This window comes from Canis lupus, chromosome 26 (genome assembly GCF_003254725.2).
Source record: "Canis lupus dingo isolate Sandy chromosome 26, ASM325472v2, whole genome shotgun sequence".
NCBI lineage: Eukaryota > Metazoa > Chordata > Mammalia > Carnivora > Canidae > Canis > Canis lupus.
This window is the reverse complement of record NC_064268.1, coordinates 6053205-6068452: the sequence shown is the minus strand read 5'-3', so window position 1 is coordinate 6068452 and position 15248 is coordinate 6053205. Positions and strand designations below refer to the sequence as shown.

At 42.8% G+C, this 15248-nt stretch overlaps 1 protein-coding gene and 1 non-coding gene across 3 annotated transcripts in view; one reads left to right on the top strand and one right to left on the bottom strand.

The window, feature by feature from the left end:
• The window catches only part of CCDC92 (coiled-coil domain containing 92), a 31390-nt gene extending 30832 nt beyond the window's left edge, over positions 1-558 (bottom strand). Inside the window, exon 1 of one of the 2 annotated variants that reach the window (XM_025473654.3) lies at positions 412-558. The gene's annotated coding sequence lies outside the window, so the exon portion shown is untranslated. Of the gene's footprint in view, positions 1-29; positions 211-411 lie in introns of those variants that run through there. The other variant, XM_025473653.3, reaches the window with a different exon arrangement.
• Positions 559-766: 208 nt separating this feature from the next.
• LOC112676455 (uncharacterized) overlaps positions 767-15248 on the top strand; it is a 123892-nt gene continuing 109410 nt past the window's right edge. Inside the window, exons 1-2 of the transcript XR_007406258.1 lie at positions 767-927; positions 1511-1646. This is a non-coding gene — a transcript (uncharacterized LOC112676455). The remainder of the gene's footprint in view (positions 928-1510; positions 1647-15248) is intronic.

Below are 15248 nucleotides of genomic sequence, written 5' to 3'. Positions count from 1 at the left end.
ACTCGGTCGCACCTCGGGCCCCGCCTCACCTGCGGGCGCGGCCGTCGCGGTCCTTCAGGCGGCTCCCCCCCTCGGCGCGGTCCTCCCGGCAGGCGGCTGCGGGGGCCGGCGGCCCATGGGCGGGGCGGCGGGCGGGGCTGGCTCCCGGCTCCGGCCCTGCGCCGGCCGGGCGGCCGAGGGAGGTCAGTGGGCGCCGCCCGCCGAACGCATCTCGCCGGCTCCCACCCGGGCGCTCGCCGCGGTGCACGCCGGGAGCGGGGGCCGGGGCGGCGAGGCCAGGCCGCGCTGACCGGGCGGACGGCTGACGCGCCGGCGCGGAGGCGGCGGAGGCGGCGGAGGCGGAGGCGGCGGCGGCGGCGGCGGCGCGGGTCTGTCTGCGGCGCAGGGCGGGGGAGGCCGCTCGATACTCACTTCGCGGGGAGGGGGCGATGCCCCCCGTCCCCCAGCGGTGGCGGGGCAGGGGACGGGACCGAGGGGAAGGGAGGGTCTGGCCGGTGGGACGCAGGCGCAGAGCTCAGGTGCGGCCGCACTGCGGTTGCCCAGGGTAACGCGGGCCCGGGCGGGGCGGGGCAGGAGGAGCGAGCGGGCGAGCGGGCGAGCGGGCGCGCGCGCGCAGGGCCGGGGTTGGGGGGGCTCCCGGGACCAGCCTGGGATTGGGGGGAGGGCGCGCGCGCGCGGGCGGCCGGCGGGGCGGGGGCGGGGGCGGGGGTGCCGGGGCGCGGGCCGAGCGGCGCGCATGCGTGCGGCCCCCGCTCCCCCGGGGCTCGTCGGCCCCGTGCGTGCGCACGCGCGCTGTCCCCCGGAGGCGTCTGGGTGTGCGGAGCGCGCGCGCGCGGCTCGGAGGCGCACCTGTGAGGTGTCCCTGGAGGAGAGGGAGGGTGGGTGCGCGGAGTCCGCGGCCTGGGGCGCTTCAGCCCCTCACTTGGAGTGAGTTGTCTGGCGGCCGGGCTGCAGTCTGTCTCTTTTCGGGAACGAGGCGGGGGCAGGGGCACAAGGGGAGCGGGCTCGGGGCTGGCAGGACGATGAGTGGGTTAAAGAGAAGAAAAACAACCCATCACTCAGGATGGGCCTGGGGCCGCGCCGGCCCCGGGGCGTCGGAGGGGAAGGCGGCGCGGCCCCCCCGCAGCCGGCCGGCCCTGCGGCCACCGGGCAGGGCCCGGCGGAGGGCAAGCCCCGGCCTCGGGCCTCGGCGGGCCGCCGTGGGCCCGCGGCGCCGGCGGCGGGGCGCGGGGGTCACAGATGGCGGCCGGCGGCGCGGCGAGGGGTGGGCAGCGGCAGGGGCGAGGCCGGGCGGAGGCCCCGCGGGAGCCGGACTCCCGAGCCCGGGCTCCATTGTTGTTGGAGCCGAGGGAAGGGGGAGCGAGACGGCCGCAGGAGCCCGTGGAGCCGCGCCTTGGAGCCCTTCCAGGCAGGTCCCGGGAGAGGCGGTAATGGCCGCGCCGTGGGAGCGGGGAGCCGGGCCGTGCCGCGGGGGAGCCCGGCTGCATGGCGTGCTGTTGTGTTTTCGTAGAGCGCCCTGCGTCCCGGCAGAGCCCGCCGAGCATCCCGCCAGGTGATGAGGAGCCCTCCGCGCACCCAGCGCAGAACGCCGCTGCCGCTGGACGCCTCCATTGTTTGACCACAATAAGGGCCGGATTCTCACCCAGGTAAACCGGATGGCCGCGCAGCCGAGCTCCCTCTCAGCTCCCACATCCAAAGGAATCCTCTCCTCTTTCAGGACCTGCCTTCAGTTCGCTTACTGTCCCCCGCTTCCGATTAACTCAGTAAATCCACCTCCCAGACATTTTCCCATCTGGATTAATCTTCCCGCATCTCTCTGCCAAGTCACCTCTCATTTCCCTCAAAACTCGGCTCCTTTGTGAAACCTTCCTTGCTGAACTCTAACAACTAAATTTCTCTAGGAGGAGCCTGCTCCGCACATTTCCAGGGGCTAGTTTGTGGACTGGTTGTCCTACCGCAATAAAGGAGACTAGGTACTAAAAAATAATTTAAGTTACTGATCTTTTAAAGGAACGTTTTGTGACAATTAGCTTATTGTTTTTAACGGGATTGAACTTTTTTTTTGTTGTTGTTGCTGCTGTTGTTGATATATTTTGCCCTCTCTTTTCAAGAGCCTCCGACTTCCTTTATAGATGCATAGCTTCTAGAGCAGAAAAATGATTTTTTTTTTGTTCAACCCGCAGGTTAACTTAAATTTTAAAAAATTAATTTTGAATATAAAGTAGTACATTTTCTTTGTAAAACTTAAAACACCACAGACATGTCTGAAGTCTTTTACTACCAACCCCAGAGATGGTAAACTATTATATGTCCCGTGTGTATCCTTTTAGATCTTTTAAAATGTTTTTCCGTGTGTGTACTTGTATTATCTTTGACTGTCTTAACAAGTACTACTGTACTCTTATCTTTCAGCGTATAATGCGTTAACTCGTTTTGAAGAACTGCTGCATCATGTTCCATAGTTTGGGTATACCATGGTTTATTTAGCTATTTCCCAGATTGGCGTCGGTTTAAATTTTAACTTTATACTTAAAACCGCTCTTTCAGTGGTGGTTCTCTGACGAAATGAAATTTCAGTGAAGGGAACGCAAATCTACACTAATTAGAGTAAACACAGGCCTTTAGGGTGGAAGTTCTCTTTGGTTGAGAAATTCACATGTGGGACCTCTACCCCTCCCCCAATGTAATTATGACTAGTACTTTCCAGCCCTTTGACCTTGAGGAGGACAATCACTCTAAACCTCAGTTTTCTTCTCTATAAATGCTGATAATACCTGTTCTGTCTACTCCACCGACTTCAGCAATATGATGTATGTGAAAGTGCCTTGCAGATTGTAAAGTAGTATGTAAATGTTGATTTTATTAGCTTTTGTGATCCAAAAGGACTTTTTATTTGCAATGTAATTTATACATTTTTGACCAGATGTGTCTATTACAGAATAATAGATATCACCAACTTTGAATGCTTCTTAGTTTGTGATTTTTGCTATAATTTTTAAGTACTGTTAATACATTAGATTTTTTAAAGAGTATTTGGCAAAGACATTTTTCCTAGTGCTTTACATGCTTTAAAAAAATAAGTTAGTTGATTTTGAATGACGTTTCAACAAAATGAATGCTACATAAAACTCACGTATTTAAACAGCTTATTTCCTAGTGACATAATTCATATATGTATTTTCCTGTGGCAACATCAGATTCAGGTTAGCTGTTAGGTCCTTGGGGTGAAATGTGTTCTTACTGAATTTGTAGGCAGTATCAGAGTTTTAACAATTTAAATATTGACTGATATGATGGGTATTGTTTTAAGATGTCAGAGATACATTAAGGATTTTGTAGGTATTTTTATTTCATTCCAATATATATGAATGTGGCCAGCAAAATCAATTTGTTCCTGTTCTTTTGGAGTTCATAATCTCTGGTGGTAGAGGTAACCAGAAATGAAACAATCCCTACTGCACGTATAATCACAAATGGTGGTATCTGTTAGAAAAGTAGTACTGGTTATCAGAGAGTATAAAAAGGGGAGCAAATTTTAGATTCTGAAAAGAAGACCTGGGAAAGACTTTTTTTTTGTTGTTGTTGCAAAAATGAGATTTGAGCTGAGATCTGAAGGGTGAGTAGGCGTTAGCGTATAGTGATGGGGGATAATTTTCCAGGCAGGGGAATGGCATGTGGGAAGGCCCTGAAGGGGGAGAACTTTGCCCATTCCAGGAACTGAAAGAATGACTTGTGGATAGATTTTGGTGGTGAGAGGGAAGTGTGGCTAGGCAAGGGGCCAGATCATGTAGGGTCTTGTAGGGCAAGTTAAGGATGTTTTATTTTATTCTGAGTGAAATGGGAAACCATTGCAAGGGTTGGGTTGGAAGCAGGGGAATGACATAATCAGATTTGCATTTTTAAACAGCTACTCCAGCTGCTACATGCAGAATGTGGGGGTGTGGTGGGGGGAGAGTAGAAGTCGGGGAGACTAGGTAGGCCATTTCAGAAGTCTATCTGGAAGAGAGGTAATCTTTCCCTTGGAGTTCACATTGAGTTCAAAATGCCACCTAGACTATAGGCAAAATAGATGTTTGATTAAAAAAAAAAATCCTTGTTTCTTATTTTTAAAAAGTAAGCACTTTTTATGCTAAAGTTCACATAAGTGTTAAGCTAATTATCCACTATACTTCACAGAATGGTATCAGAGTCAAATTAAAAATTGGGGTATTATTTAACATGATTTTTGTAAGTTTTATTAAAGAGGTAATACATGAAATAGAAGTGAGATTAAGGATCCAAAACGAGAGGAAGAGTAGTATTTGTAGCTGCTATTGGCTACAAAAACGAGAATAACAAAACTATTATACAAAGAAAAATTGAGGAAGTGACTGGGTACACAATGCATATATAAAACTCATAGCTTTCTGAATACCAAAAATAATTTGGCAGAAATTAAAATGGAAAAGAAAGAAACCAAAAAACAGGCTCTGATCACAACGTAACGAAAAACATAAAACATCTAAGTACAGCTTTATCGAGACAAGTGCAGTCTGCATGGAGGACATCATAAACTATCCTGAAAGATAGGAAAGAATGTCTTAAATGAAAAAACAGGCTGTCTTCCTGGATATGATGTTTAAACATTGAGCTATCCATTTTGGGGTGAACTGGACAATAATTGAGTAATGAGGTGGGACAAATTCTGTCTTATATTAAATATGTTATAGATTTCTGTTCAAAACGGTGTCATACTAGCTTTATAATATCTGTACAGGTTACTGGAACCTATTCAGTACCCCAAAAATATATGTGGAAATGTAGTAAATGATAAGTGGGTTCTGTGTATTGAGATGGGCAGGACAAAGATTTGGTAATCAGACCTGAACTAGAATCTTCTAAGTGAGGAAAAGAATACCTGCCATGCAGGTGTTTTAAGGGAAAGACATCTAGGTCGTGGCACCTCTGGGGTACTCGGATCTGTTATTAGTTAAAAATCAGTGTATTAGACTACAAAAAATTTAAGACTTCTTAGAAAACAAAACCCCAAGATTAGAAGCCAAACCACAAAGTAGGAAAATATTTGTGACAAACATAAGTGAAGGCTTAATATATTCAACATGTAAAGAACTCAAATCAATGAGGAAAATAAGAAAAATCTGCACACAAGTGGTTCCAGGATGTGGACAGACAGTTCACTGGATAGAAGTATAATTTGTTAAACATGTGGAAAGATGTGTACTGTCACCAATAATCAAATAGTTTGTAATTACTCCTCCAGAAAAGTTAGGTTTGATTCTGAAGAGCTACAGAATTAGAAGATGTTTAAAAATGAAATAAATGCAGAAAAGCTTTGTGAAGAAAAACCTTTACCTGAACAATTTAAAGGCTAACCTAAATAAATGGACATTATATGTGATTGGAAGTGAAAAACCATCATTGTAAGCACAAATATTCTACGAATTAAGCTGTAATTTTAATGTAGTTTCACATAAAACCCAGTGAGAATTATTTCCGGACACTTGATAAATTGCTTCTAAAATTCACCTGGAGGAGGAAATGTGCTAGAATGGCCAAGAAATTTTTGAAATGGAAAAATAGTGATAGAGGATTTGCCGTATCAGATATATCAGAACATACTGTAATGCTGCATTAATATAAATGGTGATTACAAGCATAGACAAATTGCTACCTGGAACAAAGTAGAATCCAGTAACAGACCCATTTATATATAGGAATTTAGGGTAGAATAAAGTTGATAATTTGACACAGTTGGGAATTCATTGTTCGATATATTGTATAGGGATAAGTGACTTTGGGAAGAAAGATTTTATTTCCCCCACATTCAAAGTGAATTTTATTTGGATCAAAGAACTAACTCAAAAACAAAAGTGTAAAAATCTTAGAAGAAAATAAAGAGAATTCTGTTGTAGGATATATTATGTTGGAAAATATTCTTTCATAGACCATTTTGGCAAGACTAAGACCACAATCATAAGGAAAAGAGTGATAAATTTGATTACTATCAAAGTTGATATTTCTGTGTGACAAAAGGCAATACAAGGTGACAGACTGGGGAAAAAGTTTGTAACGTGTATAAAGAGGTAAAGAATAATAGTATTGACACAAATGAATGGAGGATAGGAATAATTCTTAGAAATGAGTCAAAGCAGTGGTAAGGAGGATTCAGTGTCACTTGTGGTTAGGGAAATGAAAATTAAAACAACTAGATTTTTTCAGTAGGGTCTATCATGCAAAAATTAAGCTAATTAAGGGTGTGGAGAAAAAAGCACATTGTTGGGAACACAGAGTTGGATCTACCTTTTTCAAATAACAATTTGGCAGAACCTATAAAAAATTTTAAAAGCCTGCTCGATCTATCCCCATTAGGGATATTACAAGATAGTAGGAGCGAAGTCTGTTGTAGCATCATTTATAATTAAAAAAAAAAAAAAAGGAAGATAACCACAAATAAATTTTGGTATCTCTATACTATGGAATGTTATGTAGCTTTTAAAAAAAAGAGATTTGTATGCATTGACATAGCCTGGATGGATTCCTAGAATATATTATTTAGTCAAAACATTTAATTCCATTTTTTGGGTAAGATTAAAAAAACCAAAATATTCGTGTGTGTGTGTGTGTGTGTGTGTGTATGTATGTGTTCTAAACAAAAAAAGGTCTAGAAGGATACATGGAAAATATTTAACTGTGACTACTGAGGGAAAAACAGGAGAAACTGATTTTTTATTTCACGTGTTTTTGCGTTCAGTTTTTTTACAATGAGTATTTACTTTTGTAATTAAGATGTTAGAATTTCTCACTTGACAATTTAACAGAAGCCTAAATTAAGACTAGAAAATTACAATACCTAGTACCTAGGAAGATGTGGGGAAAATGTTGTTATGTTGACCTTGTGTATCGAGAGCCTTTAAAAGTACTCATATTCCTTGATGTCGCAGTCATCTAGGAATTGATCAAAGGCATATTTTAAAATACAGAACAAAAGATGTATATCATAGAATTATTTTTTAGGGCGCATTTGTAGAATGATTATGGTATATCCACTGGACGATAATATGGCCATTAAAATGTTTATGAAGAAAATGTATTAAAATGCTATGACAGTGTTAGTGGGAGAATATCAGAATACAAAATTGCTTATGTAACATGATTCAAACTCTTAATCAAAAATCCCAATAATCCTCCACAAAAACCTATGATGGAAAAATGTCTAGAAGAAATTAGGTGAAGATCTTAAAAATTGTGGACTTTTGGTGGTAGGACATGGGTGATTTAAAATTTATTTTTTTATATTTTCCAAGATTATGTGTATTACATTTTGTTAAGAGAACATTTATTTTTTAAAAGTATATAGGACATAGGTTAGCTGTATGGCTTATAGGTATGTGTACTTCTAGAAATAGGTAAGCCCTATCATATGTTAAAGCATACTCTAAAATGTACTCTAAAAACTAATATCAACATTTTTGAGTGATGCATTTGGAATAAATTTGAATGAATTTTGTTGCTTTCCGTATTTGGAGGAAAATTGCTTCTAGCAATATGCACAATAAAATTAGTTCTCATTTCTAATTTTATATCTGTAGAATAAATGCAGAAACTTAAACATGGGCCATGGGATTTCTTTTCTTATTAACTCACTGTGTTTCGAACACACAGATTGGTCATAGAGTAAGTTGCATTAACTGAGTCTTTAGGATGAGGAGGGCTTAGCCAGCTGAATCACAGGTAGAAGAATTAAGAGCATGGTTGTGCAGAGCCTGCATGTGGGTCAGCAGCATGGAGCTCAAGGTACCTGGGGCTGTGTGGTATAAGTGAAGCTATCATCAAGGCACGTGGATACATTTCCTTACTAAGTGTTATTGTGAATCTGCAGTAGATGATGTGGATGTGGAGTAATGTGCTTTAGCAGATAAATAAATCCAAGTAAGTGATAGATACATTACAGGACCCATAAGGGCTCTGGGAGCACACGGGAAGACATCGCACATCATCCAAATTTGAGGGTAGAGGTGGAAGTCAAGGAATGCTTCCTAGAGAAAGTGATGTCTGAGGTGAGCCCTGAAGGTAAACAAAGGGAACAACGAGTGTAAAGGCCTGGAGGTAAAAGGAGTGTGGGGAGGAGAGGGTAGTAGTTGAGGCATAATAGCAAACAAGACCTGGGGAGTTTGAAGATGTTTAGTTTGGCTGGAACTAGAATTGAAATGGGCAGCGGTGAGAGATGAACCAAGAAAGGTAAGTAGGTGCTAACACTGTTCAAAGTTTAAAAACCGCATGAATGAATTTGGAAATTACACCGATAGTGGGACCTTTTGCAGAACTTTAAGCAGGGTATTAGCAACCCATTTTACATTTTAGAAAGATTATATTGTAGTGGATAGTGAGTTAGAGGAAAGCAAGACTGGATGCTTTTGTAGGGAAGGATGACAGTGGCCTGAATTATAGCTGACACAGGGTAGGTGGGATGGGGAATAAATTCAGGAGGTAATGAGATAAAAGTAGACAGGACTTTGTGAGAAGGAAGGAGGGTGGCTGATCACCAGGTTTCTGGCTCAGGCAGCTGAGAGGCTGCCTATAGTTGTGAACGTAATTGACTTTGGTGAGGAGATGACTGATTGGGTTTTTGACATGCTGAATGTAAAAGGCTTATAGAAGAGATGTATAGTTCTTCTTGAAGAGGATTTTATGTTGCAAATACATACTTTGTTATATGAATGGGCACTGTGCGCAAGTCCATTATTAAAATCAGTGTTTCTACGTAGTAAATTTTTCTTAGAGTATAATTACAGTTATAAGTTGTTTAAGATTAGGGAATATCTGTCTAGCTTAGACTGGACTGTTGATGCCTTCTATAAGAAGTTATTTAAGATTGCATGACCCTAACTTTGGGTGATTTTGTAATTGTCTTTTGAACTAGACTCTGCCTCTCTGAGCAGGTGGTGGTTTCTCTGAAGAGCATTAGTGTTCTTTTGTTGGTACCACTGATGAGACTGATAAGAATGATTTCTGTTGATGACAAACTGGTCCCTTCCACATAGAGGCAGGCCTGGACATAGGCAGGGTGCTCACATGTCTGCACCCATCTGAAAGTACCTACCTCACCATTAGAAGTTGTCTTAGTCCATTCAGACTGCTATAACAAACTATCATAGATTGGGTAGATAAAACAACAAGCATTTATTTCTCACAGTGCTGGAGGTTGGAAGTCCAAAATCAAGTTCTGGAAGATCCATTCTGGATGAGGGCCCACTTCCTCATTTATTGATGGCTGTCTTCTTGTGTCCTTGTGTGGCAGAAGGAGTGAGGCAGCTCTCTCTGGGGTCTCTTTTATAAAAGGGCACTTATCTCATCATGAGGGTTCCACCCTCATGACCCAGTTACCTTCCAAAGGTCCACTCCTAATACTGTCACATTGGGAATTGGGTTTTGATACATGAATTTTGGGGGGATGCATTTAGTCTACAGTGTAGAAAGAGATCTGAGAATACTTCACAGTATTTATTAGGGAGGAAGTAGGAGGTCTTAATCAGAGACCCATTTGGTGGTCGAAAGAAAGAAACCCAATCGAAATGGCTTAAGTATAGGGGGATTTCTGTGGGAGGCCTCCATGGCATCTAAGGTAGTTTCTTGGCTAGAGCCCACTAGCGTCTGGAAAGTTGACAGGAGTGAGCACAGCTGCTCTCTCTGCCTTGGCTATTCTGAGTTTGTAGCCCCTGCTAGTTCATAGACCCAGTCCCTCTGCTTCCCAATTCTAAATTCTCAGGGAAGAAAATCTGAGAATTTGCTGTTCACTATTGCAGGGTCAGCGGAGCAGATTTACCTAGCTGTGTATTTGAACCTGGTGGGCTGCCCAGGCAGTGGGTACAAAGGTACAAAGGGTGCTCGTGAGAGCACAGAATCCTGGCAGCTGAGGAGGAAGTTCCAAGAATGGTTGAGAGCATTTTAAATGGCTCAGAGATACAATAAAGGGTTAAGGAGTGAAACTAGGTTTGGCAAATTGAAGTCATTTCGCCTAGGTTTAAAGAATTTCCACAACAGATCCTAGAAGATGACGCACAAGATGGATAACCAATGGCTGTAGTCAATGATCATTTGTATAGAAGTTGGAGGAAAAGAGATTTTTAAAAAAATGAAATTTAACTTTGGAGTTGTGTCAGAAGGATTTAAAGTTTAATTTTAAAAAGCAGTAATTTGTATTGCTTTCTAGCACTGAAGCATTTCTATACTTCTAACTCTGGAATTTGCAGTCTCTTGTGTCACCTGATATGTTATAAGAAATTCAGTAAAGCTATTCTAGAGCTCATTTATTTTTCATATCTGCAAGTTCATAAAATAATCATAGCTTATTTCCACATCTTATTTTGCAGTGCCTTCCATGCTATTGTGACAGATCTTTTGGCCCTTGTTATGGCCAGAGCAAACCTCTGTCCCAAAGATTATAAATTCTGCCTCATTGGTAAATGATAAAACAATTCATAAAAAAATCTGAACCCCTTTTTTTCTGTGAGTAAACTCCATTATGTCCCTCTTGCTTTCAAATTATTTTTAGGGCACCCCCGGTGGCGCAGCAGTTTAGCGCTGCCTGCAGCCCGGGCTCTGATCCTGGAGACCCAGGATTGAGTCCCGCGTCGGGCTCCCTGCATGGAGCCCGCTTCTCCTTCTGCCTGTGTCTCTGCCTCTCAGTCTCTCTCTCTCTCTCTCTCTCTGAATAAATAAATTTTAAAAAATTATTTTTAGATGTCCATTTCAAACATGTTAGGATTAAGGTTGATAGGATTTAAGAGTATTTCACTGATTCATAGGGCTTGGCATTGGCTAGCAAACATGTCCGGTTTCCCAGTTAACGAATATTCAGTAACTTATTACTGCATCTCTGTGTTATGATAGGATTAGGGCCTTGTGTTAAAGCCCTCAGACTCAGAGAATCAGGGAACCTGCAAGTTGTACAAGTCTTTATGGTGCTTGGCATCTAGTTAAAGGTGGTAATTATCCACTGTGAGATTCACTTCAGTTTCTGATACTTTCTTGTAAATATCCATGAAGATTTCTGAGCCAGGTGTTTGAGTGCCCTCTGGAGGCATTATGCACAGTTAAAAACCAGACTCCTAACAAGGTTTTTTCTTGAAGAGCCTCAGTGGAGAACCAGTGGTCTAGATGGTTGAACTGGAGTGGATATAAATTGGGAATAGAGGAGAGTTGGGCTGGAACCCATGGGGGTACTAGTATTTATGGAGGAGCAGGAGCTCTCCAGGCCGACTGAGTATAAGGGCTATGTGGTGAGAGTAGAACCCAGAGGCAGAAGGAGCGAAAGGAATGTGGTTGGTGGTACTCAGTGAGGAAGAAAATAACAGATGCCCTTGAGTTTAGCCAAGAGGAACTTTAGTGGTGTGGTGGTGGGTTGAGGAATGGGAAATGAAGCTGTAGAAATCAGGGAAATAAGTCTTTAAGGTGCTTCTCTAGGGAAATGGGGGATAAAGAGTGTATGACAGCTAAAGAAGGGATAAAAATTGAATATTGGTTTTCGTTAAAGTAGAAAAGACTTCATATGTTGCATTTAAGTGCTGAAGGAAAAACAAGCAGAGGGAAGACAAAGTTGAAAGATATGTAGAGATTGGGAAGAGGAGAGAGCTGGCTTTAAAGTTATTAGCCTGAGATAGTTGTTGAGGGAGGATAATGCCTTTTATAGGGACATGGGAGATGGTGAATGATTTTCAGTTCATTGCGGGATAAAAGGGCAATATTCCTTAGGCAGTGGGAAATATAGGTAAGAAGACAGGACTGGTTATAAGAGAATGTGGAATTATCATGGAAATGGTCCTCATTGAAGCCAAGCAGGTGATTGAGCTAAAAAATAATATTTAGGACATACCTTTAGAGGATACTTGTTTAGCCCATAGGACTAAGAATGGTCAGTGCCCTCAGCAAGGCCTGAGCAGAGGTGAGCAAGTGCCAGCCTCTGGGACCAAGGAGACTTGTATGAACCAGGAATCCATGAATTTTGAGGAATGGCTGTGGTTTAACAAGGAGGAGATCACCACTTTGAGACCAGTTTTGTAGAAGTAGTGCAGCCTGGTGGAGGGGAGTAGGGTGGGGAGAGGAGAGTACACAGGAGTGGAAACAGAGGTGTGGGTGTTCTTGGAGAGGCTGAGCAGTGGAAGTGAGGAGAACTAAGCAGGCCAGAGATGCTCCAGAGAGCAGATGGAGGGACTTGCCTGTGTTTAAGCAGTAATGGCCATGGCACAATGACTATAAAAAAATCATGTTTTTAGCTTTTACAGGTATGACATTTAAATTTATATGCCACCTCCTATTAGAAAATAGATTTGAGAATAGATTGAGAATCTAAATGGGAGTGAATGTTTAGGCCTGTGACATTTCAAGGGGGCTCTTGCACAAAGAAAGAAAATAAATGTGACCAACTTCAGATTTTTTTTTCAACTTTTGATTTGTTATTCTGAAAAATGTCAAAACTTAAATCCTTTAAATGTGTAGGACAGTTTCTAATCATTAGTATCAATAACATTTTTCCCTTCTTTTTGGAAAAACTAGTAGTTTTGTAAAATATATCATTAAGGAAAGATAGTAGAGTCCTAATACCAGAAGTGCTGAATTAACACTATGTTTAAATTTGAGGGGAGAGTGATTTCTAACTTCAGAGTACTCAGTTCTGAGTGGTAATGCATAATACTTAGTGTAAGGATATACAAGGTGTAGGGTGTGCAGGTCCCAGTTTAAGCCCAGACATGTCTGCTGCTGTTGTTTGTAGACCAGGGAAGGCCTCCTCCACGCTCTTCCCCTTGGTAGCCTTTACCACATAATATAGCAGACATTAAAAATGCATCCCATGTCCCACATAAAATTAGCTTTTACAGAACTGTGAGTTAAGCTTCGACTAGTTGTGGACATTAAACATTAACTTCGATGTTACGATTTTCTTTTCATATTTTGCATCCAATATTTTTTTCAGGTCTCAGCACTTCCACAGGCCCATGAGATGTTCATAAGCCCTAGGGACTATGCTGAGGGTACTTAAGGGATGAGACACCACTGTTGTGCTGGGATGTCTAGGCACGCCTGGCAGGGTGCACTGGCCAGAAGTCTGTTTGTTGGAGGTACCAAATTGCCCCCTGGGAAAACCCCATCCTCTGGGGGAGATGAACTGTTTCAAGTTAGCTGTTTTTTGTTGCAAGGAGCAGAGATCCATTCAGACCATTTTATAAAACATTGCAAAGATGCACGTGAACCAGGAAACCAGGACCTCAGGCAGCTCAGAGACAAGCCATAGTCTTTGCCACAGACATGGGGCTGTTGGATGCGGTTCTCTTTTCTTCATGTCTTTTCCTCTTGCTGCATTTGGCTTATTCTTTTTCCCTTCTCTGTTTTTGCTCTGCCTTACAGAGGTTCTGTTTCCTCATGACCTCTTCTGGTTCCTTTTTACGTTTTAACCTTTCAGCTGTATCTCTCATGGCTAATCACCTCGTTCTCAGTATTTAGCTTCCGGAGAAAGAGGTTGGGAATCTTTGTTGTTGCCTTTATTGTTACAAGCCACATCAGAGGTTAAGCTCTTGGGTCAGGTGTCTGTACTTGGTCTAAGAGGCCATGGTGAGGTGAAGAGGTCTTGGGGTCCACAGGGGCTGGGGCCTGGGCCTTCCTTGAAAGTCAAGACCATTCCTGTTAGTAGGATTTGCAGGCTCATAGGCACCATGATTGGCATGTGTAGTTCAGTATGGAAGAAAAAACCTGGCCCAATATCAAAACCATTTGAAATTCTTCCAAATGTGTTCCTGCCCTTCAAAGCTCTGTTAACAGCCTTCATTCTATGTCAGCCCTTTGTTCCCATAGAAAAACTAAAATCCCTAAATATATTGAAAGCATTTTCACTTTTCCATTTTCTTCCTATTTTATTCAGACTCTGACATTGCAGGGTCACTCAGGGTGATCTGCAGGATTCTATTTCTCAAGTTAGTGATTTCTGCTGAAAATGATATAGCTATTTCAGATAGCAGTTAGCAGAGTTGAGTAATTCTAATCTCATGTCATGCACATAACTTCCTTTCCCCCAAGGATCTGGGAAGCATAGTCTATAGACATAGAGTAACTTAGCACCATCCCCTGACACATGAAGTTTAGAACTGCATCTGAAGATGGCAGCAGTTTGTTACCTAGATGCCTTTAATATGTCATTAGACTTCCCAGGGAAAACTGATGTTCCCCAAACTTAAAAATAGGTGTTGAAATCAAACTGCTTGTAGCAGCTATATAGCCAAGGGTTGGGGGTGGCGGGTGGTGGTGGGACAAATAAAATAACAATAATGATAGCTTTTATTTTGTTGGGCCCTTGAAAATTTTCAGGGACTCTTTTCTGTACTTGTCATGTATTAACTTACTTAATTCTTAAACTACCTCAAGAGATTACAAGGTCAGCTACCTTTTTTATCTCTGCTAATTGCATTCTTAATCTCTTAGGTGAATGTCACAGAGCTAGTGTGTGGTAAAGCTAGGGTGCCAACCTGCTCAGCCTGGCTGCAGGCTGTGCCTTCTTCAGTGCTCCTCTCACTGAATAATGGTTAAAAAACTAGTACTGATCTTAGACCTACTTGGCTTCCAGGTTGTTCAAGTCACTTACATCCAGTATTCAATATCTGTGAACCTAAGATTCAGTTTGGATAAATTCCTGTCAGGAGACTAACTGTGATATCTTGGAGTGAACTTGCACAGACTGGATTTTTCTTTCAAGGGTTTCTCAGATTTTCCCATCTTCTCTTTGACCATATATACCTCGAATCCCATATATTAATTTGAATCCCATATATAAGTGGTGATACCTGTATTTTGAGCCAGTTCTTCAAAAAACTTTGTGATCCAAAATTTTTCATAATGTAGACCTTCTACTTTTTCCTTGCATTTCCCCAACCCAGCAGGATCCTAAGGTGGCCTTTCAGCCACCTACTATGGCCCCTTCTCTGTCTCTCTTTCTGGAATGTCTTGGGGGTTTTGACTCCTGTCAATGTGGTAAGTTTTCTGCTTGTTTCACTATTTTTTCTAGGTGGAAAATCCCCCTCAAGTTTTTCTAAACCAAAGCTGTCTCTGGAGTTTTTTTCTAAGCATGTGCTCAACAAGGAAGAAGATCCTCCAGCCTCCTAGTTTCCCCTAAACTCTTCCCTCTATCTGGCTTTGAGTTTCCTAGACCTTGGACACCTTCCTTAGATCTAAATGCAGTAGAAACACCTTTCTCCCATCTGAGT